This window comes from Miscanthus floridulus, chromosome 10 (genome assembly GCF_019320115.1).
Source record: "Miscanthus floridulus cultivar M001 chromosome 10, ASM1932011v1, whole genome shotgun sequence".
Taxonomy (NCBI): Eukaryota; Viridiplantae; Streptophyta; class Magnoliopsida; order Poales; family Poaceae; genus Miscanthus; species Miscanthus floridulus.
In genome coordinates this window covers 67,426,705-67,439,584 of record NC_089589.1, presented here as the reverse complement: position 1 = coordinate 67,439,584, position 12,880 = coordinate 67,426,705, and the positions used below count along the sequence as shown (strand labels likewise).

At 49.3% G+C, this 12,880-nt stretch overlaps 1 long non-coding RNA gene across 3 annotated transcripts; it reads right to left on the bottom strand.

The window, feature by feature from the left end:
* Positions 1-973: 973 nt before the first annotated feature.
* Positions 974-12,658, bottom strand: LOC136486703 (uncharacterized). 3 transcript variants are annotated; one of them, XR_010766925.1, is made up of 9 exons: positions 12,270-12,658; positions 11,985-12,063; positions 11,655-11,763; positions 11,406-11,526; positions 10,913-10,988; positions 2,342-2,386; positions 2,081-2,133; positions 1,854-1,903; positions 974-1,168 (listed from the first exon to the last, which is right to left on the bottom strand). It is a non-coding gene; the product is annotated as an uncharacterized lncRNA (long non-coding RNA). The 3 variants fall into 3 exon arrangements; XR_010766924.1 differs by having other exon boundaries at positions 2,081-2,130; XR_010766923.1 differs by lacking the exon at positions 2,081-2,133.
* Positions 12,659-12,880: the final 222 nt, after the last annotated feature.

Below are 12,880 nucleotides of genomic sequence, written 5' to 3'. Positions count from 1 at the left end.
CGCCATCAGCCGCGTGAACGAGATACAACACATCCAGCACCATCATTCTTCTGTTGAGTTGCTCCCGAGCTTCCCCATCCAAATCCTCTACGCACACGGAGAGTTGGGAGAGCAAGCCTCCGAAACCGCTGTCCGCATCTGTGACACCTGCTCAGGTGTGCGGGTGATCAGGTTTTTGGGGAGCGTCTCCACGACTGCTCGCTAACTTCCTCAGATCGTTTTCTTCCTGGTGGCTGCGGACGTCGTCTTCTTCTTCTTCCTCGGATTGTCTACTTCCTGGTGTTCGAGGGACTGCACTGCGAACATCTTCCTGCATCGACCGTAGTCCGCGACATCAAGCAACACACTATGTCGACTAGTACGTGTGGAGCCGCCGGTACATTGAGCATGAGTCCCACCGCTGGGTATAATTGTATTCTTGAATTTGTTAAATTCAATCTTTTTCCGCCATGATCTATATGTCGTTCATGTTCATATCTGCTATTAGTGCAAGTAGTAATATCACACGTTCACATACATGTTGTTACCAATTTGCTATGGATTTTCCAGATTAAATTAAACATGAAAATGCCTAAATTCATAACAGACGTTGCCTTTGAAGAAACAAACAACACCTAAGTCCAGAGTCACCCTTCATAGCTTTGGAGATTACCATGATCAAATGGAATGTGTACTTAAGAGAAACATATTGCAAATTACCACGTATGGACTGCGAAAACAAAATAAAGAGTGTCACAAGGTTGAGTTCAGAATGTAAAACTTGTTTTACGCCGAAAAAAAGAATGTAGAACTTGTAGTTCTCATGGTCAAAATAAACTGTAAGCTGGCCATCATCTTTGCCATATAATGAGCTGCTCGTTCAAGTATGCATTTAGTGCTTTTTCAAAGCTTATAATCAGCATGGTCGACAATGGAAATACCCAAACACCTAAGATACTAGCAGGGTCGCGCGTCACAACAGAGCAAGATGAAAAAAAGGAAAGATCAACGGTTTAGTTGCAAGTTAGTACACTTCTGAATTGGTTGACAGTAATCTGTTTGGAATAACAGCAGTTTTGTCCATTCGAAATTTACAGGAGCGACATTGGTTGGTACAAAGAGGAATGGAATTTATAAGTTGGCAACAGGAAAACTTTTTCTGAAACCTGCAACCATTGGAAGCGGTGTCCTGAAAGCACATGTAGAGACCAAGGTTTTAATTAAACATAGCAATATCAGTCACAAAAAATATATAATTATTAGTGAAAGCGCAGATGAAAGCATTTTTCATTGCGTAAGGAAATTGTTGCCCGTATGGTGTATCCATGTATACTGTCTTCAACAGCAAGAGAATGGGAAGGACAGGACTGGTCATCTACACATGTGCGCATACGAAGCATTTAAACAAAAGGCAAGCAAACATATCGCAAAATTATTTGAACAAAAGGCAATACGATTTTATTATTCCACAGAATATGATAGTAGCATTGAAAGCAAGAACTCATGATATAAGGTGAGGGTGATATGACTGGAGCATATTCTACCTAACAGCTGCAGAATCATAGGAATGTAGCATGAAACAATGTGACTATGCAGAAAATATAAAAATAAATTGCCAGGGAAAGAAGGGACAAATGCATGATAAGGAACGTACAGGCATGAATTGGTATACGAATAGCAATAACTTTTGAGGACACGGATTCGTTGAATTAAAATACCATCAGGTAAACATTCAAAAATGCTCCCAGGGTAGTGCAGTATTACACAAATTGGGATGGAGCACCATGTTGGAAAAGACGGCTTTAAGGAAGTACAACCAAAGCAATGTTTTTGTATTTCTAAAGTATGTTTGAATGAAAAAGTGATTTGCTTACCTTTTGAAACGCGCACATGATGTTTGGGCTGTGCATATATGGATTAACCCCTGCAATGATAAATGGACCGACATTAGCTAAAGTTTCGAAAATGCCCCCAGGGCAGCGCAGTCCTATACAAATTGCGATGAAGCAGCACGTGGGAAAAGATTGGTTCAAGGTAGCAGAACCAAAGTAAATGTTTTGTCGTCCTAAAGTATGTTTGAATGAAAAGGTGATTTGGTTACCTTTTGAAATAGGTACATGATTGTTGGGCTGTGCATATGTAGACTAGCCCCTGCTATGGTATTATAACAAAAAATTGTACTCAGTGTGCATAGACAGTATATGTCTAAGCTGGAAGATCTCAATCATGAGAAGTGACAGTAAAGCCCATTTATAAATTTAGGGAGGGTGGTTATTATACGCATGCGAGACAAATCCAATACATAGCTAAGAGCAAGCATAGAAAAAAAAAAGAGTGTGCAGGAATATAAATTGAGGAGGACCTTTAGCTTCTCTTCCTCTCAACTCTTACGGCATTGTCGTCCTGCCTAGACATTCAGTAGTTGCAAAAAGTTCAGTACAACATCTCCAAAGAGTCTTACACGGTTACACCTCTTGTATCATACATTGGAAAGAATAGTGAAAATTTGGGTGCAAAATAATGCTAAAAGATTAAAATTATTTGCAAATTAGTAATAGGGACAAGTTGTTTTGCTTAGCAGATTGCACCGGCATCAAAATGCTGCACTCAAACAAAGCTGGCCAAGAGTCCAAGCCCGAAACTCTTGTCCAAAAGGTGCTATCATGGCCGGTCTACGATATCTTGACCTGCAAGTGGCCCTCTATTGAGGTAACAATGACAAAGCAACACTCCTTATTTTGTAACTGCCAGAATGCTCCACATCAAGGTTGTCATGCTGTTGTATGCAGGTGAAGGAAATCCCGAAGGAATTTCAAACTTGCAAGCACTATACAGAAGCATTTCGAAGTTCAATGCTAGAGGAAATCTTTCATCAAATCGAATCGGCCATGGTTACCATATCCAAAGGCATAGATGTGCATTATTATGGTAGGAACCTAGACTGTGATATGCCAAATAAATACAGTGTCAAGCTCTGTCTACACAAGGGGAAGAATTCGCCAAGAACAAGTGATGTCATGCTATTATCAGCAAGGAATTTAGAGTCTAGGGATCAAATCTTCAAGGACAATTCCTTTTGCACAATCCTAGTAGTTACGTGGGTCAGTGAGGAAGTGTGTGAATTTGAGAAGTGTTTTACAGTGTGGATGGATGTCTTGCTATCAGAATCGCCGCATTAGGGCAGCCGGGATAAGTTTTACCAAGTCATGCATCTAGCTAATATGAAAACTGATGAATGTATTTGGCAAGCGATGACGAATGGTTTCAAAGATACATCAGGAGTAATCAATCTCATATTGAGTAAGAGTAATAATGGCGTAAGTATTGACATCTCTCTCTTTCCCTCTCTATTCTGTACTTTGGATAACTATTGCTTGAAAGGGTTGAGCATTGGAATGTCATGCATGTATGCTCTTATGTTAAAATGATGAATCATGATTATGTTTCTTATGCAAGTTTTAATCTTTACTTTATCCCTCATTTGAATATGTGTTAATATGCTTTTCATGTGATCTATAACTGAGAATAAATAACTATGATAATAGTGGTTTGTGATCCATGTAATTAATTGTACCTGTATGGTCTTGCTAAAGAATGAAGTGAAGCACCACTTTGCTCATGTGCTGAAAATGGCTGCATGTACAATTTCTGTGGTGGTGATATTTTCGGTAATCACTGATAGCGTTTTTTTAATATGCTGCAGCCTAACGGAGAAAATAAATCAAGTAGTTCTAAGGCTGCCATTGTTCAGTTTGGACTTAATCAATCCCAGGGTAATGTAGTAGCAAGCTGTATTTCAGCAACTGAGCACTCTTCTAGTTCTGTACGGCTAGTTTAGGGTCCACCCGACATTGGTAAAACTAAGACAGTCTCAATAATCTTGTATTTCCTTCTGAAGATGGCTAAGAAACCTAGAGTTCTTGTATGTGCTCCAACGAACACAGCTCTAGGGCGATTGACTCGTCAACTTGTTTCTCTATTAGAGAATTTATCTGAAGCTGAATCAATTCAGGACATCATTCTGTTGGGTAATGAGGAGCGTCTGAAGGTGAAGGAAGATAAAGATCTGTCAAAAGTATATTTGAAAAATCGCGTTAAGCAGCAGAAGGACGAGTTCCAGAAGCTGGACAAGCTGAATAAGGAGTTTCAGAAGCTGAGTGGAGGGAGAGAGTTGAACGATAGAGAGATAGAGGACTCTTGGAAGAAGCAAAACTTGTATTTTGCACTCCTTTCATTTCATCCAGGGTGCGGCATCATAATTTCAACATCTTGTTTATTGATGAGGCAGCGTACTTAAAAGAATGTGAGTCAATGATCCATCTTGCTCACACAAAGATAGAATATCTGGTGCTAATTGGGGATCATATGCAGCTACCGTCATTGGTAAAGAGCCCGATATGTCTTCATTATATGATCATTTGAATGTGTCCTTGGTACCGGCGATTATTTCCTGATTTCTAGATTGATCATACTTTCTATTTCCTGCTAATTTCCTGATTGCTAAAAGGGCCAATTATAGACGAAGCCTGTTTGAGAGATTGAGCGAAATTGGTCACCACAAGGAGTTGCTAAATGTGCAATATAGAATGCATCCCTACATCAGCAAGTTTTCGAATGAGAACTTCTATGATAATAAAATTATAGACGGTCATAATGTCAAAGAATATCACTGTACTTACCTCCCTGAAAGTATTTTTGATCCTTATTCATTCATTCATATTGAAGATGGCTGTGAAGAGCATACTGGTCAGGGTTTCAGAAATTTGGTTGAAGCTGATGTAGCAGCTAATATTATTTGCAGACTTGCTAAAGGTATATACCTAACATTTCAGCTTTCAGATAGGAAGTAAGTTTTCAGGGTTTCGTTAAATCTAACTAGTTTAAGTATCATCCATACAGCATGTGCCGAGCAGAAGAAGAAAACCAGTGTTGTCATAATGTCTCAATACATAGCCCAAGTCACTGCTTTGCAAGAAAGAATTGGAAATTATCAGAAAATTCCATTTCTTTATCTTCAAATAAATACTGTTGATTCATTTCAAGGTGTTGAGAAAGACATAATTATACTCTCAACAGTAAGACACAATCATGATGGGAACATAGGCTTTTTAGATTGCTGTAAAAGAGCTAATGTGACCTTGACGAGAGCGAAGTACGTTAACCTTTGTTCCTTTTCTGTTGATATAAAGAACTGCCTTTGGATCAGTTAGACAAATTCAAAATCCTAGTCTGTTTTCATCTCATTTAAATGCCTCACCTGCAGGAACTGACTTTGGATCCTTGGACATAAAGAAACTCTCTGGAAAAGTAATTCCATATGACGTGATTTAGTCCAGGACGCGGAGACACGTTCTTGTTGCTTTAGTGCTCGTGCTCACATTACAATTGAGGAAGCAATAGAGGCGGCGGCTGAGGAAACAACAGAGACTGCAATACAGGAAGCAACAGAGGGGGCTGCTGACGAGGAAGCAACAGAGGCTGAAGCAAACATTATTGAGGGGGTAGATTTTAAAATTGAGGCCCTCGAAGAGTTACCCCAACTATCTCAGACTGTAGAGAGGGTTAAAGTAAACCACAAAGGACCATCTGCAAAGAGTGTCCAGAATTCCTTGAATAGAAGACCAAATTTCTATGAAAAGGAGAGAACTTCAAGAATGCTGTCCTTGATGGGCAGCAAGACCATCATGCAGCCACAAGGACCATATGCTGCAGCCCCACAAAGACCAGCCAATACAGAGACTTATCACATCATTCTCCTGTTAAGTCTTATGCGTCGTCTTGTAGAAAAATTGAACCATCCTGGTCCTGGAGCAGAGCTCAAGGAACTTGATCCTCCCAAGAGGCTTGGTAAGCAGGTCTGTAAGCTGGTCCTTGGTGTTGATGTAGCTCGTCTTGATGCTCCCTTCCTCCAAACTGCCTCGGATGAAGTGGTACCTCCCCCGGATGTGCTTACTCCGTTCATGAAAATCGGGGTTCTTTGCCAGGGCCAGAGCAGACTTGCTGTCCATCCTGAGCTCCACCGCTCTAGTGTCTCTACCGAGATCACCAAGCAATCGAACGAGCCAGAGCGCCTGAGTCGAAGCGGTGGAGGCCGCTATGTACTCGGCCTCGCAGCTGGACAGGGCCACCACCTGCTGCTTGACCGACTGCCAGCTAACGAGGCACTGGCCGAGGAGGAAGAGGATCCCGCTCGTGCTCTTGCTGGTGTCGATGTCGTCGGTGTGGTCGCTGTCGCTATACCCGACGAAGTGTGCCACCCTAGGACACCTAGGGTAGTAGAGGCCGTGGTCGAGAGTCCCCACAACGTAGCGGATGATCCTCTTCACAGCCTGCTGGTGCTCCGTCGTCGGTCGCTGCATGAACCGACTAACGTAGCCGACGGAGAATGCCAAGTCCGGCCGTGTGTGGGCGAGGTAGCGAAGGCTCCACACAAGACGCCGGTACTACGTAGCGTCCACCTCCTCCGTCGTGCTGTCGCAGCTCAACTTCAACCTCTCCTCCATCGGAGTGAGAGCTGGGTTGCAGTCGATGAGCCCAGCTAGCTCAACAACGCGCTTGGCGTAGGCGGTCTGTGGGTCTGTCGAAGCGTGATCCCGAAGTCATCCTGGTGCACCTCGACTCCCAGGTAGAAGGAGAAAGGCCCTAGGTCACTCATCTGGAAGGTGGCCTCCATCTCTTCCTTGAATACCGCCACCTCCACATCCTTGGTGCCGGTGATCACCAAGTCGTCGACGTAGCCACCCACCAGCACAGCATTTCCTCCACTGCCCCGTCGGTAGATGGTCGCCTCGTGTGGGCTTTGCTCGAAGCCCATCCCTTTTAGCATGGAATCTAACTTGGCATTCCACGTCCTCGGTGCCTGTCGCAAGCCATAGAGGGCCTTGCGCAGACGGAGCACCTTGCCCTCCTTGCCGGGGATCGCAAATCCCGACGGCTGGTGCACGTAGACCTCCTCCTTCAAGTCACCGTTAAGGAACGGCGACTTGACGTCCATGTGATGAACATGCCATCCCTTCTAGGCAGCTAGCGCAAGGAGGAGTCGCACGGACTCCATCCATGCCATGGGAGCAAAAGCGTCATCGAAGTCGACCCCCTCCTGCTGCACGAAACCTCGTGCCACCAAGCGAGCCTTGTGCTTGACGATGGCGCCGGCTTCATTCCTCTTCACCTTGTACACCCACTTAAGGGTGATCGCGCGGTGACCACGAGAAAGGTCAGCAAGCTCCCAGGTGCGGTTCTTCTCAACCGCATCCATCTCCAACTGCATCGCGGCGCGCCATGCCGCGTGTCTCTCGGCCTCTGCAAACGACCGAGGCTCATTGTCGTCACACGCAAGGTGCAACTGCGCCTCCAGATCGTGAGGCACCAGTCCCGGCACCGGCTGGCGGCCGAGAAGGTTCTCCATCGTACGGTACCGCAATGGCTCGCCGTCGTGGTACGCGTCGATGCACTCCTCGTCGTGAAAGAGCGGAGTAGCGAGCTCAACCGGGTTGTGCTCGACACGAGTTGGTGTTGGAGTAGACGTGCCCAGAGAGGTGCCTGTCGGTGCTGGAGTGCGTGGCGGTGCCGGCTGTGGTGGAGCCGGCAAAGAACTCATCGCAGCCGAGGTCCTGGCTGGAGAGCGTGGTGCTGTCGGAGTAGCAGGCGCCGGGGTCGGTGAAGGCTCGGAGACTGGGGTAGACGCGCTCGTCGAAGAAGAGCTGCCTACTCCCCCAGCTCCCTCGAAGTGGACGTACTCGACAATGAAGTCGTCGTACGTCGGAGCCGAGCCGTCGTCCACCGCCTTGTCCCATGCCCATCCTAGCCCTGTTGAACACAACGTCGCGCGTCATGCGCACACGCTGTGTCTTCGGGTCGAGGATGCGGTAGGCCTTCGAGCCCTCCGCGTAGCCGATGAACACTCCCGGAGTGCTCCTGTCGTCGAGCTTGCTGATGTGGCCAAGTTCCTTGGCGAACGCGAGGCAGCCGAAGACCCGCAAGTGGGAGACTGCCGGCTTGCGCCCATGCCAAGCCTCATACGACGTCCTGCCGTCGAGCGCCTTGGTAGGCGAGTGGTCGAGGATGTAGACGGCCGACACCACCGCCTCTACACAGAAGACAGCCGACATCCCCCTCTGCTTGAGATGGGTCCGAGCCATCCCCACAACCGGCTGGTTGCACCGCTCGACGACGCCGTTCTGCTGCGGGCTGTACGGCGCGGAGTAGTGGGGCTAAATGCCCTTATCAGCGCTGTACGACGTGAATTCAGCCACCGTGAATTCGCCGCCGTTGTCAGTGCGCAGCACGCGCAGCTTGCGGCCGCACTCCGCCTCCGCAGCAGCCTGCGCGCGCCTGATGCCGTCCACAGCCTCTCCCTTGCTGCCGAGGACCATCACCCACATGTAGCGGGAGAGGTCGTCGATGAGCAGCAGGAAGTAGCATCATCCTCCCAGTGTGGCCGGTGTCACCGGGCCACACAAGTCCCCGTGCACAAGCTCGAGCATCTCCTTGGCTCGAAAGCTCGCCCGCTGGGGAAAGGGGAGTCGCCTCTGCTTCGTCAACACGCAGACGTCGCAGAGCTGCTCCACATGGTCAAGGCACGGCAGGCCTCGCACCATCTCCGTGGCACTGAGCCGCTTCAGGGCCTCGAAGTGAAGGTGCCCGAAGCGCTCGTGCCACTGCCACGCCTCGTCATCCCGACGAGCAGCGAGACAGAGGGGTTGTGCCACCTACACGTTAAGGACGTAGAGTCGATTTGCGCTTCTGGTTACCTTGGCAAGAAGGCGACGACGACGATCCCAAATCCTCATGACTCCATCCTCAACCACCATGCGCGAGCCGTTCTCATCCAGCTGTCCCAAGCTGAAGATAGAGTTCCTCAACGCGGGGATGTAGTAGACTCCGGTGAGCAGCATGTGCTCACCAGACACGGCGATGAAGATGACGGAGCCGACGCCCTTGATCTCCACGTCGAAGGCATCCCCAAACTTGACGGAGCCTCGAACGTTAGAGTCAAGCTCGGTGAAGAACTCTTGTCGACCGGTCATGTGATGGGTGGCGCCGGTGTCGAGGCACCACCCGTCAGTCTTGTCGTTGCCGGAGCCGGTCCCGCTAGAGGTAGCTCGATGCTTGCATGTGCCATGAACAGAGCCGGCTCCTCCGCCTATGCGACGTGGGCCTGGCCGCGTCGTGGCTGTCGACAGTCCTTGGCCCAACGACCAAGCTGGCCACAGTTGTGGCAGGTGTCGTCTCGTGCCGGCTTGTGCTTGTCGGCGGCACCGTCCTGGGCGCCTCCGCGGGCATCACCCTTGGCACATCCTCGTGCCCTGGCCTGAGCATCTCTGCGCGCCTTGCCACGCTTGCGGCCGCCTGTCGCGGAAGAAGGCTCCCCCTTCTTCTGGTCACCTTGGCAGGCAACCCACTGCTCCCGAGTGAGGAGCTTCCCGTCAGTGGTGATGGGCCCCGAGAGAGACTGTGGCTCATCGTTGTCGACGATCTTGAGGCGACCTATCGCCTCCTCGATCGACATCGTGGAGAGATCCAGCAGAGACTCGATCGAGCGAGCCATCTGCTTGTACTTCTTGGGGACGCAGCAGAAGAGCTTTTCGTAGGCTCTCTCCTCGCCATAGGTGCCATCGCCGAACTGCACCATCTTCTGCAACAGAGTGTTGAGGTGAAGAGCAAAGTCATCAACATCCTCACCTGGCTTGAAGGCCAGGTTCCCCCACTCCTTGCGAAGTGCCTGCAGTGTGGACTTGCAGGCGCGGTCGCTACCGATGCGTGCCGCAGCGATGGCATCCCAAGCCTCCTTGGCAGTCCGCTTGTTGGTAAGCGAGAACTGCATCTCGGACGGAATGGCAGCGATGAGGGCATCTAGTGCCCGTCGATCCTGGTCGTAGTCGACGTCGCCGTACCGGACTGCCTCCCACATGTGCCGCACCTAGAGCTTTACCCTCATCACCGCAGCCCACTCGACGTAGTTGGTCTTAGTGAGGGTAGGCCACCCACCGCCGGGGCCGACGTCCCTGACAACAGCCTAGAGCCCGTGGTAACCACGGTAGCGATCCGAGGAGAGAGAGCCACGCTGCCTGTGAAGGCCGCGCTCTCCATCGACTCGTCCGCCACCGTTACCGTGCGCGCCTCCTCCAGGAGCGCCACCACCGTGCGCGCCTCCTCCAGGAGCGTCGTCGGCGTGTCCGCGTCTGTCTGGGCTGCCGCCGCGCTCGTGGGAGTGCGCAGCTGCCCACTGCGTCGCCCGCGCCCGCGCTGCCTCCCTCCCCAGCAGCTCGAGGTCCACGTCGGCGCTGTCGTCAGCAGAAATGGAGTTGCTGATGCTGCCGCGCAGAACCTCAACCTCCGCTGCCGCCGCACGCGCTGCATTCGCCGCCGCCGCCGCTTCCGCCTTCGCTCTGGCTGCTGCCAGCTCCGCCGCTGCCAGCCTCGACGCCCTTGCCGCCGCCGCAGTGATCTCTGCCGCCGCTCGCTCGCGTTCCTCTGCTGCGGCAAGTTCGGCCTCCTGCCGACGCCGCGTGCTCGAGGCGACCGAGCGCTGAGACTGTCCTGCGGACATGACGCGCTATCGGGGGGCTGCTGCGTAGGGAGAGGGCTGGGAGAGGAGTGAGCCAACCTGAGGGGTTAGGTTTACATATTTATAGTCTGCTAGCCAGCTAAGCATATGCCAAGATGCTAGATGCTAACATGCTGTCCTAAAAACAGATGCTGTCATAGATGCTAAAATGTTGTCCTAGCCAGTCAAGGATACTGTCTTTGATGGGCAGCAAGACCACCATGCAGCCACAATGACCATATGCTACAGCCCCATAAAGACCAGCCAACATAGAGACTTATCCCATCATCATGGACATGAGGAAGCATGTCACTGTGATTATCGTTGGAAAACCCAAGCTGGAAGCAGGTGCAATACTACATCGATTGAAGCATGAAGAATGATTACCACTCAGTTTGTAGAGCTTTTCAGTGGATCCATTCAGTGCAGCATCCTGGTATGTATTCCCAAATTAATCTGCAGCCTGAAAAATCAAAGAGATAGTAAGCAAAGTAATGAGGAAAGCACCCAAAATATGTAAGGGCTAATTGATTCCTTTTCAAACTGTGGCAACAGGAAGGCTAAGCAAAGTAATGAGGAAACCACCCAAAGTGTGTAAGGGCTAATTGATTCCTTTTGAAACTGTGGCAACAGAAAGGCCAGGACAGATACTTTAATCACCTATCTATTTTACCAATCCTATAATGGTCATGCAAATAAGATATTTCCACGACTTCTCTGCATATGAAAGTGGTAGGTACTGAGAAGGCAAGAAAATCATCAGTGAGACACACTCGAGATGACATTTTTCCTGTTGCAGAGTGATGTAATAAAGAATAATTTAAAGATGGCATGTTTTCTGCATAACTGGAAATGGAACCGTCAATAAAGATAACACCACCTTTATGCTATCATTTCAGCACCTGTACAATCTCATTTCCTGAGATCAGTTCTGCAACAATTGTCCGCAAGAGAGCAGCATGTAGGTAATGGGTGCATGTAAATAGCGATGGGAAAGGTACCTGCATTGGCAACACATGTAGAATCGGTAAGGTAACATGGTAAATGTTCTGGATTGTCGGCTACTGATCATTGTAAAGCATTGGGTAGTGGCAGTTTGAGATGGGAGCAAGAGAAGGAATCATTTTACCTTCATTTGTGGTGACCCAACTATCTGTGCAGGCTCTTCAGGTTAGGTTTGTGCATGGCAACACCGAAGAAAAGAACTGGAATACGCCATTAGATTATTTTCGTGCCACCTGTACAAAAACATAGATGGTTGAAGGGCTGGTGCATGAACAGATGACATTTTGGTGTGTGTGTGTGTGTGTGTGTGTGTGTTATATATATATATATATATATATATATATATATATATATATATATATATATATATATATATATATATATATATATATATATATATAACCCAAATGCATGTTGGAAAGAAGGCACTATAAAATTTGGAAGAGATTACAACCCAATGACTTTTTTGCCGGGGTGCATCGTGCACCAAGTCAATGACTCTTTTATATTCACCTCGGCATTTCAGCAAACACCTAGAAGGCATCAATGTGTAGGAGTAAACACATCAGACAATAGATTTGTGTACATGGATGTATTAGACCTCTTGCTTTGCGAGGTGTCCATAGCAGGTAAATGGAACCCGTGGTGGCCGTAGCGAGAAGACCAGAGCTTGAGGATTCATCAGAATCGAATCGATTTGAGCAGGGGCAGGGCAGGCGAAAATGAAGGAGGTCCGTACCCTGGGACATCTGGCGTGGCGGCGATGGACGTGAAGTGGACAGCGACGGCGTTGGTTGGAGGCGGCAGGGTAGTGCGGCGCAGACGTGATGCGCCGCTAGGGTTTGGCCAGGCTGGGGCACACGTGCTGCCGCGGCGCAACGTCGGGCCGGCAGAGCCGGGAAGATGGTGGAGCGCCGTCGCTAGTAGAGGCGGAGCGCCTCATCAAGTGGAGGCGGACAGGGTGGAGCTGCAGCATCGCGGCGTCCGCGGCGGCGTTGGTCGAAGCGGCGGCGGCGCAACGTCGGGGAGGGAGAAGGGGTCGTCGCCGGCGGCGGCGCCGGAGGCAGCGGCGGCGTTCTGCGGGGTGGGAGCGACGGAGGTGGGAGGAGAAGTGCCGGGTAGCGTCGGGTCGGGGAGACGGGTAGGGGAGAGGATAAGGATGCCAAGGAACGGCCGGGATGAAATCCGTAGGAAGGAACGCCCGGGATGCGACTGTAGGTAGAACAGTGAATCTACAGTAGCTGACGGAAAGATTAAAATATTTCATATGATATGGGAAATGTGGGCAACAGCTCTAAAGCCGATCCAAACAGCTCTAAATTATTTCTAAAATCAGTTTTAACTACTAGT